At 46.4% G+C, this 17,969-nt stretch overlaps 1 pseudogene; it reads right to left on the bottom strand.

The window, feature by feature from the left end:
- Positions 1-12,404: 12,404 nt before the first annotated feature.
- On the bottom strand, positions 12,405-13,006 carry LOC108348481 (high mobility group protein B1 pseudogene; annotated as a pseudogene).
- Positions 13,007-17,969: the final 4,963 nt, after the last annotated feature.

Raw genomic sequence — 17,969 nt, 5'->3', positions numbered from 1 at the left:
AGAGTGAGCCAACTCTTTGACTCTTTAGCAGCGAGACAAGGAAGTAGCCCGTGTTTTCTTGCTATGGATGAATATAAACACATTTGACCTTTTTTTTGTCATAAAGAAACAAATGGAATAACAAAAATATTAGGAATGTGGGCATTGCAAAGCCAAGGGGTTGTGCAGAGCCTCTGGAATCTGCTCTTCTTCTGCTTTTCTACTGTGCCCACCCCAGCAGCATGCGCGCGCGCACGCACACACACACACACACACACACACACACACACACACACACACACACACGATTGGAATCTATTCTTTTACATTTGCATTTCACCCACATAATGTCTCATTCATTTAGTTACTAAGTCATCCACACATCCCAGCATCTGCTCATTCAGCCTTCTTTCATTCATTTACTTACTTAACAAGTGGAAAGAAAGAAAGAAAAAAAAAAACAATTTTCTGAGCACTTTTCTAGGTGTAGGGGTTATCCTTGTAAACCAGGCATGTAACTATCTCTGGTGTTATTCACCTTGACACATAGGGTACAACTGGGTGACAAGAGGTGTGTGTGAGGGGGGTGATAAATAGATTTTGAACTTCATGGAAAATGAACATTGTTTTCACCTCAAAAGATTAAGAAGATTAAGAGGCAAGGCAAGACTGAGAGGAAAGCTCTTCAGCACACACGACTGCAAGACTTGGATCCAGGCCGAAGAACTCCAAATCAATCACATTACAAGACAGGCCGTGGACACCATACAGCAAGCCAAGAAGACAAAAGACACTTGGCATCTCCTGTCAACACAGAGGTACCCATTAAAGCTGAGGCAAGCATCGTTAGGATGATAGTCACATTGATGAGAGCCTGCATGCAGCAGCTGCTTGGGAAAACTCTTTGTAGCTTCAGTCAAACATAGATAAAGGCAGGTTTATTAGGAGGCAGCTCTCTGTGGGTTCTCTGATCTCACAGGTAGAGGTGAAGTCACACATCCAGGCTAAAGCAAGGGGGTTTTATAGAGCTTAGGTGAGGACTAATAACTTAGCTAGGAGCTGGGATTGTGCCCATATGTGGTCAAAAACTGAGACCCTGGGTGGGCACTCTAGGGTGGATTGCTCGAAACTTGGAGATGAGGAGGGATGGCCTGTTAGCCTGGAGTTTTCTTTGTGAGGGAGGGGTTGGGGGTAAGGGAAGAAACTCAGGGGCAAGCAGGGGTTCCAGCCTAACACGTAGCACACACAAAGCCTCATGTTCAACTCCTATCTCCCCAAACCAAAGGTCCCCCAAAACCCAACATACATCCTCCCTATGATCTAACGATTCCCCCCTTCTCCCAAGGAGACAGAGAAATCTGCATCCACTCAAAGGCTTGTTCTGGAATTTACAAGGCAGAGCAAACTGGAAACATTCCCAAATGGGAAACAAAATGTCCAGTAATCAGGAAGTGAGTTACCAATAGCATGGTGCTCGGAGCAGTAGGACACCATTTAGTAACAAAGTAACAGATGGCAACGATAAACAACAGCATCACTGGGCACCAGAGAAGCCTAAGGTGGAGAGCTAGACAGGGTGGGGCATCCGCATAGAGGCCTGAGCTGTGAGGACAGAGCAGAGGAAGGTTTGATTGCAAAGATGTAATAGAGTTTGGAGTTGATATACAGGAGAGTGATAATCCAAGGAACATGCAGGACCTCTGTGTTTATCTTGCATGGAGGATACATAAATCAAAGAGAGAAAATGGGGAAGTGCTTGACTCCTTTTCTTTTTCGTCTTGTCTTCAGCTTGGGCCACTTTTCTCCTGTGGAAGGCAGGAGCCCTTTCAGCGGTGGACAGGCAGCACAGCTGTGGGCTGCCAGCCTCTCATGAGCTCTTGGGTAGCATGATTCACAGATAGACTTTAGGAGAAGAACTGCAGCAAGGTACACGAACTGTGACATACAGGCTAGGCCAGTCCTTCACATACCAGATATGAGGCTGTTGCTCACACCCAAAGAGCCGGGTGAGCATGGACCAGCAAATAGCTCAATAGGTTCTGCTTCTCCTGTCATGCACTCATCACCCCCATTCTTCTAGGATGCAAATTTGTTGCAGAAAAAAATGTTTAATGTGTACAAAAGTGTATGAAGGAAATGAACCAATATGACTTCAATTGTCATCCCTGGGTTCCTGCTCCTTGCTAATATACCTTCTTCAGAATTGTGATTATAGTGTATATTCCATGTCGACATATTTATAATTAATACATACCAAAAAGGATATATGCAATGAGTATTGTTTTGCAGTGCAAGGCTTAAGTACTGCATGGCAATTCCGTCTTATGAAGGTACCACCATTTACGAAAACGGGGGTGTGTTATTGGAAAATCTCTCCACACTTTGTAAGATCTTGAGCATTTGTGCTGGTAGGTATTTTCCCAACGTCTCCCAAGCGTGGAGATGCCTTTCAGGGTGACCCGAGAGAGGGACAGCCTGGCGGCTTCCAAGGAAAGCGTAGCTAGGAGAACCCAAGGAGAATTGGCATCAAAACTTGGGAACCAAACAGCTACCAGCAGTCGCTGTGGTCCCTTCATTCACTGGCAGACAGTGTCTTAGACAGAGGAGACTTTCCTGGCAGGACATTTTATTTTGAAAAATCTATTCAAACAATCGATTTTTTTAGGGGCTAGGTTGATGGCTCAGTCAGTAAAGTACTTGCTGTGCTCGAATGAGGCCCTGAGTTTAGATTCCCAGTATCCATGTAAAAGCCAGGCATGGCTATGTGGGGTGTGTGTGTGTGTGTGTGTGTGTGTGTGTGTGTGTGTGACCCAAAAGCTGGCTGTGGGGCATAGGGAATGGAGACAGCTAGAGCTCACTAGCTAGCCATCCTAGTTTCCTTGGTAAAATCCAGGTTCAGTGAGAGACTCTATCTCAAACAATAAGGTATACAGTGACTAACCATTTTAACCTCTGGACCGTACACATGCATGCACACATAGGCACATGCAAACATACATGAACATGTATATATATATCACCTCTACACACACAAACATAATTATACCTTGTGAGATGACGCTGCTGATTAGTAACGCAAACTATAGTGTTGCTGCTCTGACTTAATGGCGTCTGCTGTTCTGGTCAGCGTGGCAGGATAGGTGTTCTGCTGACCAGAGGGGCTTGAAACAAAGCAAGGCAGGCAGACTTGCTGGCATGGTATATCGTACAGAAGGTAGCAGTCTCCTTAATCTTTGCAATGAATCCATCTCGCCCCAGATGAATATCTGGCCAAAGCAGTGCAGATATTGTGGGTACCACTCCGAGGCACTGCATTCCACCTTGTCCTCTTTACTGATATAGAATGGGTTGCTGGGAGGACCATGGGGTCCATGTAACAGCTGTGGTATCTGTTCAGGCAGAACCCACAATTCCCTTTTCAATTCAAGTTACAAATGACCTTTCTTGGCGTGGCTGTGGGGAGCTTTTACATCCTTGCCTCCCCAGACTATGCTGGCAACAGTCTTTCTTGGTTTGAGTAGTGGCTTTGGGCCACCCACACCACTCAATCCCTAGAGAAGTATGAGGGCCTCTTCAGGTCGCCCATCTTTTCAGAGGAATAGTAGGGGAAGAATATTTGCTCAGTTTAAAACACAGATTCTCAGGGGCTAGAAAGATGGTTGATGGTGGGGCTCAGCGGTTGAGAGCACTGACTGCTCTTCTTCCAGAGGTCCTGAGATCAGGTCCCAGCCACCATGGCATGGCTCACAACCATCTGTAATGGGATCCAATACCCTTTTGTGTGTCTGAAGACAGTGACAATGTACTGATATACATAAATAATTAAGTCTTAAAACAAACACAACCCATGGACCCTCCATCTGTGCAGCAGCAAGCGTTGGTGGAGAAGGTCCTTAGCATAGCTGCCAGCTCAGCTCTGACCTCCATCTGTGTCTGGTACCCAGCACGGGGACAATCTAGCTTCCCCAGTGAGACCCCAAGCCAGGATTCAAGGAGCCCACCTCACTTTGTCTCCTATGTGCTTGGTGCATTGGACTTTCTCCAGGATGGGCTCTTTTAGCCAAGAAGCATGGACTTCCAGTTGCCTTCTGGGCAGACGTGGAGGACGGCACATTCACGTCTAACATCAGAGGGGAGATGAGTAACCAGATGACACCTGAGCAGGAGAAAGCCTGCTTTGCCTGCTGCAGGCAGGCCTTTGCTTTGTAGGCAGTTCCAGGGCTCTGTAGGACTGAGAGCAGGGTCTGCCCAGGAGGGGCTCGTAGACATGAGATCAGAGCAGCCAGGGGTCAACCAGGAGGGCTCTGAGGAGTTTTTCACGGTACTTTTTTGTCTCTTCAGACCCTGACATCATGGCTGGGCTGGATGCCAGCAGAAGGTGTAAACTGCTGTCTCACTCTTTTGGAATCCCAAGGAATTTACAGAAACTCTCTGGGGTTCTCTTACATGTGAAATGAGGACGTCCTGTTCACTAGCTTCACGGGTATATGTGTTGGACAGAGGGCCCTGGAGCAACCTCTAGGAGCTCCATCTCTGCATGCTGTGTCCTGAGGGGAGTTGGACGGCTCCAGACACCTCAAGGTTCAGTGTAGCTCAGGTCTCCGCCAACGCCATTGGATCTTCCACAGCCTTGCGGTGTTGGGCTCTATGGAGACTGCCTCTAGGTCTAAGGCCCCAGGCACTGGGTCACACCCTTGGCATTCACTCAGCTTTCATCCAAGTGGATTGGAGCTGCCGCTGTGAACCATAGAAGAGGGCGGAGTCAGCAGGCTCCACATTTTGCAAGCTCACTGGGGAGTAGCTTTGAAAGCACTGTAATTTAACCCAGATCACAAGGGCATTGCAAGTTCAGGGCACCATCCTGGGCACTGAAAGGCCTGTTTTTGTTGTGGCTAATGGGTATGGCTGTGAGTAGGGACTTAAATAGCCTTTTCCCTCCAGGATAATGGCCAGACACTGTCAGGAAGTTGCACAATGTCAAATCTGAGTCCAGGACACAGTAGAGTTCAAAAAGATAGAGTGGAGTAGGTTGAATGTCAGCCTCTTTGGATGAATTTAGGCCTTTGTCTAAAATGAGCTGTTTGGCCAGAAAGCCCACACTTGTGCAAACACCGAGAGAGAGGCCGAGTTCACTGTGGAGCATGGAAAATTCTTGTATCAATTCCTCGTCGTATTCTTTGAAAAATGCCTTACTTCAGAGGAAGAGGATCAAACAGTGGGGCTGGATATGGGTCAGAGGTTTAAGGAAGGCTTGTGTGTCCACACAGGATTTCCTTCCTTGCTCAGGGAATGCAACGGGAATCCCCGCCCTGAGCTGTGTTTGCTCAACAGCCTGGGGACAGTTTCCAAGCCGGAGTTCCCCACACAGGTGGACAAATGTGGGAGCAGCTCCTAGAACGAATGACAAGGTAACCAGGGTGAGACAGAATGGTCTGCCCAGGAGGAAGGACTGTGGGATTGAGCAGGTAGAGGGGCTGACAGGCAAGCAAATGAGGTAAAGTTGAACTCATGAGTTCGTGTGCTGGGTTGTAAAACTGGTGAGCTGTTTCTTTCAGACACACCGTGCCACGGGAGAGCCACTGAGGAAAGCTGTGTGTCCTGTCCTGCCTCTCTTCCACTTTGGCTTTGTCCCCTTGTTCTACATGGCAGAGAGTCAACACAGCCCCCCTGGGACAGTCTCTACAGTGGTCTTTCTGGGTATTGCCTGTCCGATCTCTAGTAGGGAAGAGGAATGACAGGCCACATGAAGGACGGCTCAGCCGAGACAGAGGAAGGACTTCTCTACACGGAGAGAGGGTTGAGACACAGCTACACTCAGACACAAATGCCCCTCAGTTTCCCAGTCTCTAAAATACACTCAGACTTCATATTTAATTGGATATGATTTGAGACAATATACTTCTGTTCCTGTGTCTGTCACAAAATAGTCCCCAGTAAATGGCAGCTATCACTAAATATGTTTTTAATTATACTTACTCATCCAGCAAATTACATGCACTCGTGTATGTGTGCCATGACGTGTATGACGTCAGAGGGCAACCTGTGGGAGTCCATTCTCTCTTTCCACGACCAAGGGATTGAGCTCAGGCTGTTAAGCTTGGCAGCATATGCCTAGAGCCAATAAGCCATCTCTTGGGCTGTGCTCTTTTAAAATGACTTCGTTCTCTTGGAGCACTTTTAGTCTCCCAAAGAAACTTGAGAGGAGGATGTAGAAATTTCCCATGGACCTACTCCTTCAGGCAAAGCCAAGACATTTCCCAAACGTCCCAGTTGTAGCGGCGAGTTTTTGCTATAACATTTTATGTTCCTGGTGGGTGGAGCTTTCCGCTGCCCACCCCAGGGAATCTTTGAATTCTAGAATGAAACACACACACACACACACACACACACACACACACACAACCTTGTTTATTTTTCTTTTGGTTCTTTTTTTCGGAGCTGGGGACCGAACCCAGGGCCTTGCGCTTCCTAGGCAAGCGCCCTACCACTGAGCTAAATCCCCAGCCCCCCCTTGTTTATTTTTGAAATACCTTTGCTATCTCAAAGGTTAGGCACTCATAAACCTTCCCTGTGCCCCACCACAAGTCCAGTTGGGGAAGTGGCCGGTGGCTACCCCGTTGGATTCTCACATGGCTGGTTGGCTTTTTCTCCTGCAGCTCCTGCGTCCCGTCCTTCTGAGTCATGGCGATCCCACATCTCCTCCGAACTCCATTCTAGCCCTTGCAACTCTCAGGGTCCTGCCCCGGGTTCCTTTGTCCAACCACTGGCTGCTGGCATCTCTATTGATTGATAAAAAAAACTAGTGGGGACAAGGACCCTTAATGTTTGGATGTGCAGATTCCTGACTGAATCAAAGCATTAGAACCAATCTAATACAATCTAACCAATTAGTACACTTGCTGCGCAATGAGCATCCACCCACAGTCCACATTTGCTTAGGGTTTCCCCGTGGTGTCTCTCGCGAGCACAAAGACTTGTCTATGCATATGCAAATTCTCACTGCCCTGAACAGTAACAAACTACCTGCAATTATCATATTAGGAAGGAAGAAAAGGGTTCCTTGGGCTCATAGGGTTAGAGATTTGAGTCCCCAGCTGATTGAGGGCTGTGAACAGGAACTCATGAGAAGAAGCTGTGTCTGCAGAGACTGCTTGATGGATTAAAGCTTAGAGTACTGTGGCAGAACTAGAATGTTGCAGGTCCAGAGGCCAACCACTGTATCTTGGGCTAGCTTTAGCTCTCTGGAACAGCCAACCATTTCTTGTCCACTTCTGTGTAAGATCTAAAAAGCCTATGCCTAATAGATTTAAAAAAAAAAAAAAAAGAACCTTTTGAAATCTATTAACAGACTACTAGCTTCCACCAACCCCACAGCTAAGACTGACATCACATAGCATTTTGGGCCAACAGAAAAGCTTCCCCGTCTTGCTGTTACCACCTCACTGATGTCCCCACCAATGTATTTTTAAAGTCGCCTTGATTTATGACTATCTTTTTCATGATTTTTTTTTTTTTTTTGTAAAACTGTAAGACTTGATGAGACTGCTTCCATGTTGAAAGTTGGAATTTGGAGTCACCTAATTCTGTGTTCCTGAACTATGGTCACTCAAAACAGCTCCAGAACAAACTATCTCTTATTTCCTTCAAGATGATAGCTATGGTTTTTGCAAAGGTGGCATCTTGTGGTGGGGCCACGTATCAGAGGAAGTTTGTTTACCTTACTCCCATCAGGAGCAAAGACACGGACAAGAACCTAAAGTCCTAATATTCCTCAGTCATTCCACACTGCCAAATCTCAAACTTTTCCCCACCAGGCCTGACTCATCATAGCACCAAGCCAAGGACCATGCCTTCAACACCTACGCTTTTGCAGAACCGAGCCATGGTACTCCCTCCCATGTAATAGCAGATAGTCACTGGCCTCACTAAGGCCCAAACACTGTATAGCTAAAGTTAAGATTGCTTCTTTCACCGTGGGAGATTTTTATTTCCTGTCATGCCTTGAGAGATCATTGCTTTTTAGTATCCAATGATATCCCATGGTTTGGCGTACCACAGTTTTGCTTATTTGTCTGAAGAACGTCAGGGTTACTTTTGATTATGAATAAAACTACATGAGCGCCCAGTGAAGCTTGATAAGTTCCGACTCCTTTGGAATCAGAGCTCACGGTTTCCTCAGCATTAGGTCTGCAGCTTTGGCTTCCTGGAGGAATCCTTTACTAAGTCAGGGAAGTTCCCTTCCATGCCTCGTTCTCTAGGGGCAGGGAGCTGATATTTTCGTAGCTGAGCAAGAAAGGGTTAAGGAGAGTTCACACTCAGAGCTGGTAAAAGGTGCTCATGTCAAGAACATTCCCAGCATTCTGAGCAACACTTCATGTGTCCTTGTGAGAGGAAACCCAACCAAAGGCTACAAAGAGCTGACTTGGGATTGGAGCCCAGTACACCAATAGGTCTTTCTTTCCAAGTTTCTTCAGGAGAAATTCCTCCAGTGGGGTTGGGAGGAAGGAGTGTAGGTGTCTGCTATCTGATGGGACCCCAGAGTAAGGCTGCTATGGACTCTAAGAAACTCACCGTGGTGCTAAGGTCCCAGCAGCTGGCTTTGGGCCTATTGACTGCCACCTATGTGTGAGCTCAGCCTAGCTCTGGACCCCAGAGACCCTCAGGGAAAGCAGGTAATGCCACAATTTATGAGAAATGCTTTTCAAATGCTCTGTTTCTCTTGAGACAATTCTGAGAGTGAGAGATGGGGTAGAAGAGGTCCCCTCCTGAGTGCTCAGGTGACCTGGTATGGTCTCCTGTAACTAGTTGGTGCCATAACAGTTGTGGACACAGAAACTGTTCATGAACACTACTCTCTCCCAGTCTACTGATGACTAAGGAGTCACTACTACTGTTTAGAAACCACACTAAGGAAGTTATGTTACTATATCCTGTTTGAGTCTGAAATCTTGACAGAGAGTAGAGAGGGGTTCACAGATGTCTCTCCTACATGACTCCTCAGCACAATTCTGTGTCACTCTTAACTGGGAAAGCTGGGAGTCTGGTGTTACCTCAAACCAGGTCAGTAGCATCTTGTCCTGTCCCAGTGGGCAGGAGCTCTCTGTGTAGATCTTGGCTCTTTATCCTGGATTTATTTTCTCCACAACTGGGTAAAATCCTGCCAAGCCAGTAGCTGGGGAGCCAGCACCCTCTACATTTATTGTCTTAAGGGGTGGCATGGTCTTTGTTAGGCTGCTGGCTTCCTGGCAGTGGCCCACAGCAGGTTCTTACTAATATATTTGCAAATGAGGAAAGAATTGGAGAGTGGGGATCCAATTTGCTCTGTCAATCACCTCAGGTTTTCTCTCTGCATTGCCCCAGAGACAGGCAGATTTACTACAGTTGAGCAACTTTCAGTGCTGGCTCAGGGACCCTCAGTGTCAACAGGAGCCACATGGTCCCACTTCTTCTGTGTGGATGGAAACGGAGCACAAACTACAGGTCCCTGGAGCCCCTTTCCCAGAGTAGTGTCTCAAATCATCCAGCAGTGTCAGACAAACCCCCATGGGAATAACAGACTGGAGCCAGGGCCTTGGAGTCTGAACTCCCACCGCAGCCCTGATACCTAAAGAGTAGCGGACATCACAGCAGATATCAACTCAGCCAGGCAGAGGTTTGCGGTGAGCATTCCACTAACTGAAGCAGCTCAGCCAAGCCGGACAAAGGCTGGCAAGACTGAAGCTGTCATGAGGGCGAGCTTGCCCAGAGCCCCAGGCTATCAGGTTTCATAAACGCCATGATTTTTTTTTTTTATTTTGCCTGTTTGCCACCTAACCCATGTTCTTTAACATGTCCAAAATTTGTAATTGTTCATGTCTTTGTGTCCCTTTAATCAATGATTTTGTTCCATCTTCCTTTCTATTCCCCATGTAACAAATACATTTTGAAGAGACCTGGAAAAAAAAACAAACACCATTGTTATAGACGTTCAAAATTAACACCTGAAGTTATATTTTAATTCTCAGGATAAGAAATGGTTTTCATGTTTCATTCGTTTATTTTTTTTAACTTGTTTGTTTTTACGTTTGTCTGAGACAGGGTTTTTCCTGTGTAGCCCTGGTTGTCCTGGAACTCATTCTGCAGACCAGGCTGGCCTCGAATCTCTGCCTGCCTCTGGCTCCCATGTGCTGGGATTAAAAGTCTGCCACCACCGTCCAGCTGGAAATGGTTTTTAAAGCAACACACACTCCCCACGAAAGTGAGGACATGGAGGACTGATATATTTGATGATGATTTTGATATTTGAATTCTTTCTTTTTTTTTTTTTTTTTTTTTTGGTTCTTTTTTTCGGAGCTGGGGACCGAACCCAGGGCCTTGAGCTTCCTAGGTAAGCGCTCTACCACTGAGCTAAATCCCCAGCCCCATTTGAATTCTTTCTTAATAAAATTTTGGCTAGGCATGGTGACCTAGGCCTTTACTCTGAGTTCTCTCTCACCAGGTGGCCATCCTACTCTGAATAGTGAGTTCTAGGCTAACCAGGGATAGTGTACAGTCCAAACACATGCACACAAAAGCTCAAACCAGTGTTTTGCTTTGACTGGCAGGTCGGCACCTGAGTGTTATCCTGGAACCTGCAGAACCAGACCAAGAGAAGCAGGTGTTCAGAATATGCTCTCACAGGAGCAAGCTGTGGGAAATCCTGAGCCATGCAGGCTGAAAGCCCTGAGCTCCCAGCTGCAGGCAGGTGTTCAACCTTGCTTTTTCCAGCAGGCTGCAGATCAGCCCTGAACTGCAGTTCAGGGAAGTCACAGAAAAACAACCCAGGACTTCTAGTGGAAGAAAACAGCCAATGCCTAAACTTAAACACTTTGTTTCTGGACCTTGAACTTATAGGGAACATTTACTTCATCGGATGATTATAACTGAAGAATATAACCATCTGAGATAGATGAACTTTCACATATCAGAGTAACAGATCTGCATACCATCTAACCAAATGCAAATGAATTGCATAACCCTTGGTAAGGTCAAAGAAAGCTTTATGCCTGTAAATAGTATATCCTTTTTACTTCTTTTTTTTTATTTATTTATTATATATGAGTACACTGTAGCTGTCTTCAGACACACCAGAAGAGGGCATCGGATCTCATTACAGATGGTTGTGAGCCACCATGTGGTTGCTGGGATTTGAACTCAGGACCTCTGGAAGAGCAGTCAGTGCTCTTAACTGCTGAGCCATCTCTCCAGCCCCCTCCTTTTTACTTCTACACATTGTCTTTTCATAGCAATATTAAACCAGGAAGGAATGTAGAGAGGTTTAGATAATTGGGCAAACAGTAAATCAATCTCAGAGGCCACAAGGCCTTGATGGGAATATTTAAAGAAATTTAAAAGTTTAAAATGCAGTGGTGGCATATGCCACAGCAGGCCAGAGACTGCCGCTTACCCTCAGCAAACTGGGAAATACAATGATAAAGTAGTCTGATGGAGGCTTCTAGAGAATCCAGTCTGATGGAGCCATCTAAACAATCCAGGAGCCAGGAATGTCTGACACAAGGCCAACCTGGGCTACCTAGCAAGACTCGATCTTAAAAAATAAATATCAATTTTAAAAAAAAGCATGCTTCCATCATTTGGTTCTAACAAAAGGTGGTTTTTATACACCTTTATGAACAGCGAATCCTTCCTAAACTCAAGTCCTTGACCATATTTGGCCTTAGACATTTAAGTCTTACAAGTAGTGAGTAGTGAGATTATTTGACTGTCCAACTGAGCCAGGTCTGCCGTTTGTAAGAAGATCGTGATAAAACCCCAGGGATGGTGCCTATGGCCGGGGAGGACAGGGCTCAGAAGATCTTTTTTTTTTTTTTTAATAAAAAAAAAATTGTATTTACTTAGAAGCATTCAGAATGTCAACAAAACAGCTGCCATTTTTTCTTTTGCAATTACAGAGTAATATTCAGTTAACAGAACAACAGTTATTGTCCTATAAGCTGCATCAGAGATACCTGAAGATGGAAAGAAGAAGAAGAAGAAGAAGAAGAAGAAGAAGAAGAAGAAGAAGAAGAAGAAGAAGAAGAAGAAGAAGAAGAAGAAGAAGAAGAGAGGAAGAAGAAGAAGAGGAAGAAGAAGACCAAAAACCAAACTACTGTCCCCATATATAACTAATTTGTGCTGTGTACCAACAAGAACCTGCTTTAGTTTCCATGCCAATTTACAACCCCTAGACTGTACCAGGCAAGGTTAGTGGCTATTGAGAATACCACCAGGACAGGGCTATCTAAAGAAACATTCGGGAGTGTGTTAACTATACAAAAAAGACACTGTACAGTTTAAAAACAAATCTCACACAGCCTTACATTTCAATTTTTTTCTTTAAAAGGACTGAGTTGTGTACAAGGGGTTAAATGCTTTACAGACAAGAAAAAAACTGCACTAAAACCAACTTATTCATCATCTTCTTCATCTTTGCCTTCCTCTTCCTCGTCCTCCTCATCATCTTCCTCTTCCTTCTTTTTCTTGCTCTTCTCAGCCTTGACCACCCCCTTTTTCGCTGCATCAGGTTTTCCTTTAGCTGTGTAGGCAGCTGTATCCTTTTCGTACTTCTCCTTCAGCTTGGCGGCCATCTTCCCATACGGCTGCTTGTCATCCAGGCAGTGCTGTTCCACATCTCTCCTAGTTTCTTCGCAACATCACCAATGGATAAGCCAGGATGCTCGATTTTTGGGCGGTACTCAGAACAAAACAAGAAGGCCGAAGGAGGCCTCTTGGGGGCATTGGGGTCCTTGAACTTCTTTTTGGTCTCCCCTTTGGGGGGGATGTAGGTTTTCATTTCTCTTTCATAACGAGCCTTGTCAGCCTTTGCCATATCCTCAAATTTCCCCTCTTCTTTAGCAGACATGGTCTTCCACCTCTCTGAGCGCTTCTTGGAGAACTCTGAGAAGTTGACAGAAGCATCCGGGTGCTTCTTCTTGTGCTCCTCCCGGCAGGTTTGCACAAAGAATGCATGTGAGGACATTTTGCCTCTCGGCTTCTTAGGATCGCCTTTGCCCACGTTTAGTTGCTTTTCCTCCAAGAGGCAGAGTCACCCAGGGCCCATCCGGCTCCCGCTTGCCCCGGCGCTGTCTCTATGGAGCTCAATGTACTGCAATGGGTCAGAAGATCTTAAAACAACCAAGGTGGCTTCTTGATCCTGGGAAAATGCTAGCAACCATACAGACATACTGCCTTATCCACTTCCAAACGTACTGTTAATTAAAAAAAAAAAAAAAAAGACATGACCTCCTGTGTTGGTGGAGTGTGGACTGTCTCCAGAGGACCAAATAGGATGCCAGGATCCCAGCTCTTTCCTGGGAGCTGGTTTAGGGATAGTTGGATCCAGGATAAGCCAGGCCAGACATACTTTTACAACAAAACAAAACAAAACAGGACATCCCTTAAGTATGCCTTCTAACTGTTCTTATCTGGAATTGGAATTGAACTGGATTATCTTGTGTTTCTTGGAAGGCTCAGAAAACAATAATGCACCGTGCTGTCCTTATCTGTGTTTGTTGGTTGCATTCTGTAAACGTCCTCCTTGGATTGCCCTGTTACTTCCTTCCCATGTGAGGCCTCCTGACTTGAGGGAGGACTACAGGGCAAATGTTAGGGGCCTGGGTATATGTCTCCACTCTGAACCTCTGGTCACTTGTGTGGTCCCAAGCACCTGGCTGTGGTGAGGATGTACACCAGCTTCATAGGCAGTGTGGAACTTTGGAGGGCATTCTGAGGTGGGGTTGGCGGATGGAGCTGCAAGCTCTCCCAGGGAAAAACCACAGGGTGCCCTGGTCCGGCAGCACTCAGGTTCCTGCTGCGAGGGTATGTTCATCTTTGTCCTTTCCTTGGGTTCAAAGGGAATTCTGCAGCACCTTGAGTGACCTCGTTTCTGATTTGTCAATCTGCTATAGGCCTGGAGAGAGGAGAGCCCAATGGGTGGGCTCTAAAGATGGAAAGTCCGTACCAGTCATCAGGGAGGATGTGGAGAAGGTCCTCATTAGCAGAGAAATAGCTAGCTCTGGGCGTTGACAAAACCCAGGTGCCCTAGGAGGTGGCAACGTTAGGCACAGGGGTTAGAGGCTTGCAGAGCCAACACACAAAGAGAACACTGGGATGGATGGCCGGGTGTGGCCACACAAGGACAAAATGACTTGTCTTTAGAAGTTTTTAGCACAGAGAGCAAGCAGGAGGGTAGAGCAAGGCTGGGTGGAAGGAACCACAGGCTACAAAGACAATGTTGGTCAGGAACAAGTCTTCTCAAGAGGCGAGTGCAGGGCACCCAGGAGCCATGGTCCCTTTTGTCCCCTTGGCCTCTTGTCTGGGCTGGAATGTGGGAAATACTTCCTGTCCATCCCACTGCCACACCCCTGCATGAGAACTGCAGATGCTCAGAGATGACCTCCAGCTAGTCTGTCTGAGAATGTAGGGACCAATGAGCTTCTATCCTCCTCCAGGGATAAGTCTTGAGGGAACAGGGAGGAAGGCTGAGTCAGCCTATGGCCTGCTGACCCTCATGCTACAAAGAAACACAGAACAGGGACTCTGTTTTCTGGTTCCCCCTGAAGGCAGCTGCATCAGGAGGGAGTTAACCGGTTTATACCCACTTCAGATCTGACAGAAGGGAACAAAGTAGACGTTTATTTTAACTGTTATGCCTTTTCAAAAACATCACACCCAGTACTGTTCTTTTTCATAGAAACTGGTGACCAAAGGGCTTTGGGTTCTGTGGCATCCAGTGACAAGGCAGGATGGGTGGCACTACTGGGAGTCACTCATTAGTGAGCTCAAAGCTCATCCTAATTGGTTTGGGGGTAGGGCTTTGGCCTGTGACCTCTCTTATTCTAGAGCAAACCTTGGGACTCGGTTTCTCTCTGAGCATGACATCATGACCATGCACACAGAAAGGGGGAGGGAGGTTTGTCTCACCCAGAACTCCCATCCAATGTTGAGCATTGAATTATGTTCTTTTCCATGCCTGGGGTTAGGATCCTGTGGTAAAGGGGGGCAGTGAGTGATCTATCACACAGCTTGCCAGAAAACAGTAAATACTCATGTAGCTCTCTGCTAAATTATTTAGCACACACATAAATTCTGGAAGGGCCTAGAAGAAAAATTACCATCTTGTTTAAGAGTCAACTACTACGGGGCTCCAGCTGTCCCTCAAGGTTTGCAGAGCCTATGCACCAGGCACGTCTGAGGTATGTCTCCTACATGAAGCCAAACTGCAAGTCCAGCAGCTGATTGCTCTCTGTCTCTAGGGCTCAGGTCCTTTCTTTCTTTCAGGCCGAGAGTCCCCAGCACATAGCTTTTGACCCCTATATTTTATTTCCTCCTGGCATCTGCAGCCATTTATCTACACTCCACCTTCCTCCCTTAAAGGACTGTCTTGGAAGTCTCCCCCTTACAGCTCAACTGCTTCACACAAGGGCACGTTGCTGCTCTGGTACCCAGGAGACTTATGACTACAGGACAGATTTATTCCAGAGGGACAGGAATGACTGTTAGTTACACAGACCTGATCCTGTAACCGTGAGTGAGGTACACAGTGTCTGTCTCTATGCCCTGTCCCTTTCCCATATCACCTCGGGCCACAGCCACTGTGTGACATTTTCCACACTGAAGCTTACGCATCTGATTGGTTGGTTGATGACCTCATTTGCTGTGATGTCCACACTGCTAACCTGGACTCTGTGTGTGTGTGTGTGTGTGTGTGTGTGTGAGAGAGAGAGAGAGAGAGAGAGAGAGAGAGAGAGAGAGAGAGAGAGAGCACATAGTGGAGAGATGAAGAATAAGTATAATATGAGGGAAAAATGAAGGATTAGCACACATGTATTCCCTTACCTATGTAGGTATCTTCCCAAGCAAGTTCCAGGATATATGAGGGCGGAAAGAAGGGAGAAGGCCGTTGGGAGTGGGGGAGGAATCAAGAATCACAACTGCATTACCCACATCCTTCTGTTTTGTTCTACACCCTGCAATTTAGCCAGATGATCACTTTCCTGATTAAAGTCCATTGCTGTAATGACCAGCTTCTGCTCAAACCAAAGGATTCCCCCGCCCCATCTGTTTTTGAGATAGTCTTACTATGTAGCCCTGGCTAGTCTGAGACTCATTCTGCAGATTAGGCTGGCCTTGGTCATGTAGTAATCCTCCTGCCTCTGTGGACTGGGTGTTGGGATCAAACGTGTTTATCACCGTCTTAGCTAGGCTTTCCATTGCTGTGCACAGACACCATGACCAAAGCAACTCTTACAAGGACAACATTTCATTGGGGCTGGCTTACAGATTCAGAGGTCCAGTATATTATCATCAAGGCAGGAGTATGGTAGCATCCAGGCAACCATGGTGTTGGAGGAGCTGAGAGTTTTACATCTCCATCCAAAGGAAGCCAGAAGCAGACTGTCTTCAGACATCTGTGATGATGGTCTCAAAGCCCACTCCCACAGTGACACACTTCCTCCAACAAGGCCATACCTCCTAATGGTGCTACTTCCTGGGCCAAACGTATTCAAACCACCATGCCCAGGCCAAAGGACATTTAAAAAAGAAAAGAAGGGTTTGGGGATTTAGCTCAGTGGTAGAGCACTCGCCTAGCAAGCGCAAGGCCCTGGGTTCGGTCCCCAGCTCCGAAAAAAAGAAAAAAAAAAAAAAAAGAAAGAAATCTCTCCTCATATTGTTTCAGTAACTGAGGTCCCCTAATGAAGTGATGAAGAGGGTAAAGGAGGGCACCTAACTGCTTCTTTGGATTCTTGTTCCTCAGAAAGGTACCCAGGCTACATAAATAAAGCTTACATTAAATATACATGTGTGCCACCCTCTTTCTAGGCTGTTTGTTGTAGACTCTGAGGTGCGAACTACTTGAATAATTCTACTGGGCACTTCAGCCAATCCCTCATACAGGAGTTGGGGTGGCCAGTGAGGGCTGATGAACTTACTTGGAGCTCAGGGTGGAAAGGAATAGGCCTGTGACCGCTGCCTCTCCTGGGAGGCTTTTCCCTACAGGCCTCAGAAACCCAGGTCTGGTTTGTGCATTGGGTGGGTGACCATGTTTGGGTTGGTTTTGGATTTTTTCCCCCACATATTTCTTGGCCCCTTTAGTGCAAAGGACATACGCCTCTTGAAAGCTGTCTTTCTGTGGAATGGTAGTCATTGACTAATTCCATGCCAGCCTCTTAGATTATTTCCAGGAAATGCCTATAACGGGAACCAGTGTCTAAGAAATGTGGTACCATGTTTTTTGTTTTGTTTCGTTTTTTTCTCCGAATAAATGGTATTTGTCATGTGGTTCTCTGGTGTCTACAGCCATGCCTCCCACTTGGAATCTGAGGAGTAAGGCTGGCACAAGTTTCTTCCATCTTCCAAAGCTATACCTACAACCCTTACCCCAGATGGGTCTCAGCTCACACTCTGGAATTTCCCTTTTACAAAAATTATTTTAAAGCTGAGCATGGTGGCACATGTCTTTAATCCCAGCACTCAGGAGGCAGAGGCAGCAGAACTCTGTGAGTTCAAGGCCAGGCTGGTCTAGAAAGTGAGTTCCAGGACAACTGGGATTGTTACATAGAGAAACCCTGTCTTGAAAAACAAAAAAAAAATTTTTTTAAATATTTATTTATGTGTTTGTGGGGGAGAGCTCATGTTCAAAGGACAATTTATGGGCGTGGGTGAATGACAGAGATTGACTCCTATTGACTCTCCCTTCCCAGTTGTGGCACAAAGATTGTGACTGATGGGCATTTGGGAGATTTCTGGGTGTGCATGCAAGTGTCCTGCCCGTGGCCAACATCCTGCAGGGAGGTGGAGTCCTCATGGGATGATAGAAGACATAAAGGCCTTTCAGACACCACTGGGCACGGGCCACTTAATCCATTCTTGAACCCAGGCCAAGGAAAAGTGCAGACACTGTTGTCCCAGAAGGAAAGAAATACTGAGCCCATACAGCACAGTTCCTGAGGACACCAGCTCTGAAGGTCCTG

Source organism: Rattus norvegicus, chromosome 1 (genome assembly GCF_021556685.1).
Source record: "Rattus norvegicus strain SHRSP/BbbUtx chromosome 1, alternate assembly SHRSP_T2T, whole genome shotgun sequence".
Classification (NCBI taxonomy): domain Eukaryota; kingdom Metazoa; phylum Chordata; class Mammalia; order Rodentia; family Muridae; genus Rattus; species Rattus norvegicus.
This window is presented reverse-complemented; position numbering and strand designations above follow the sequence as displayed.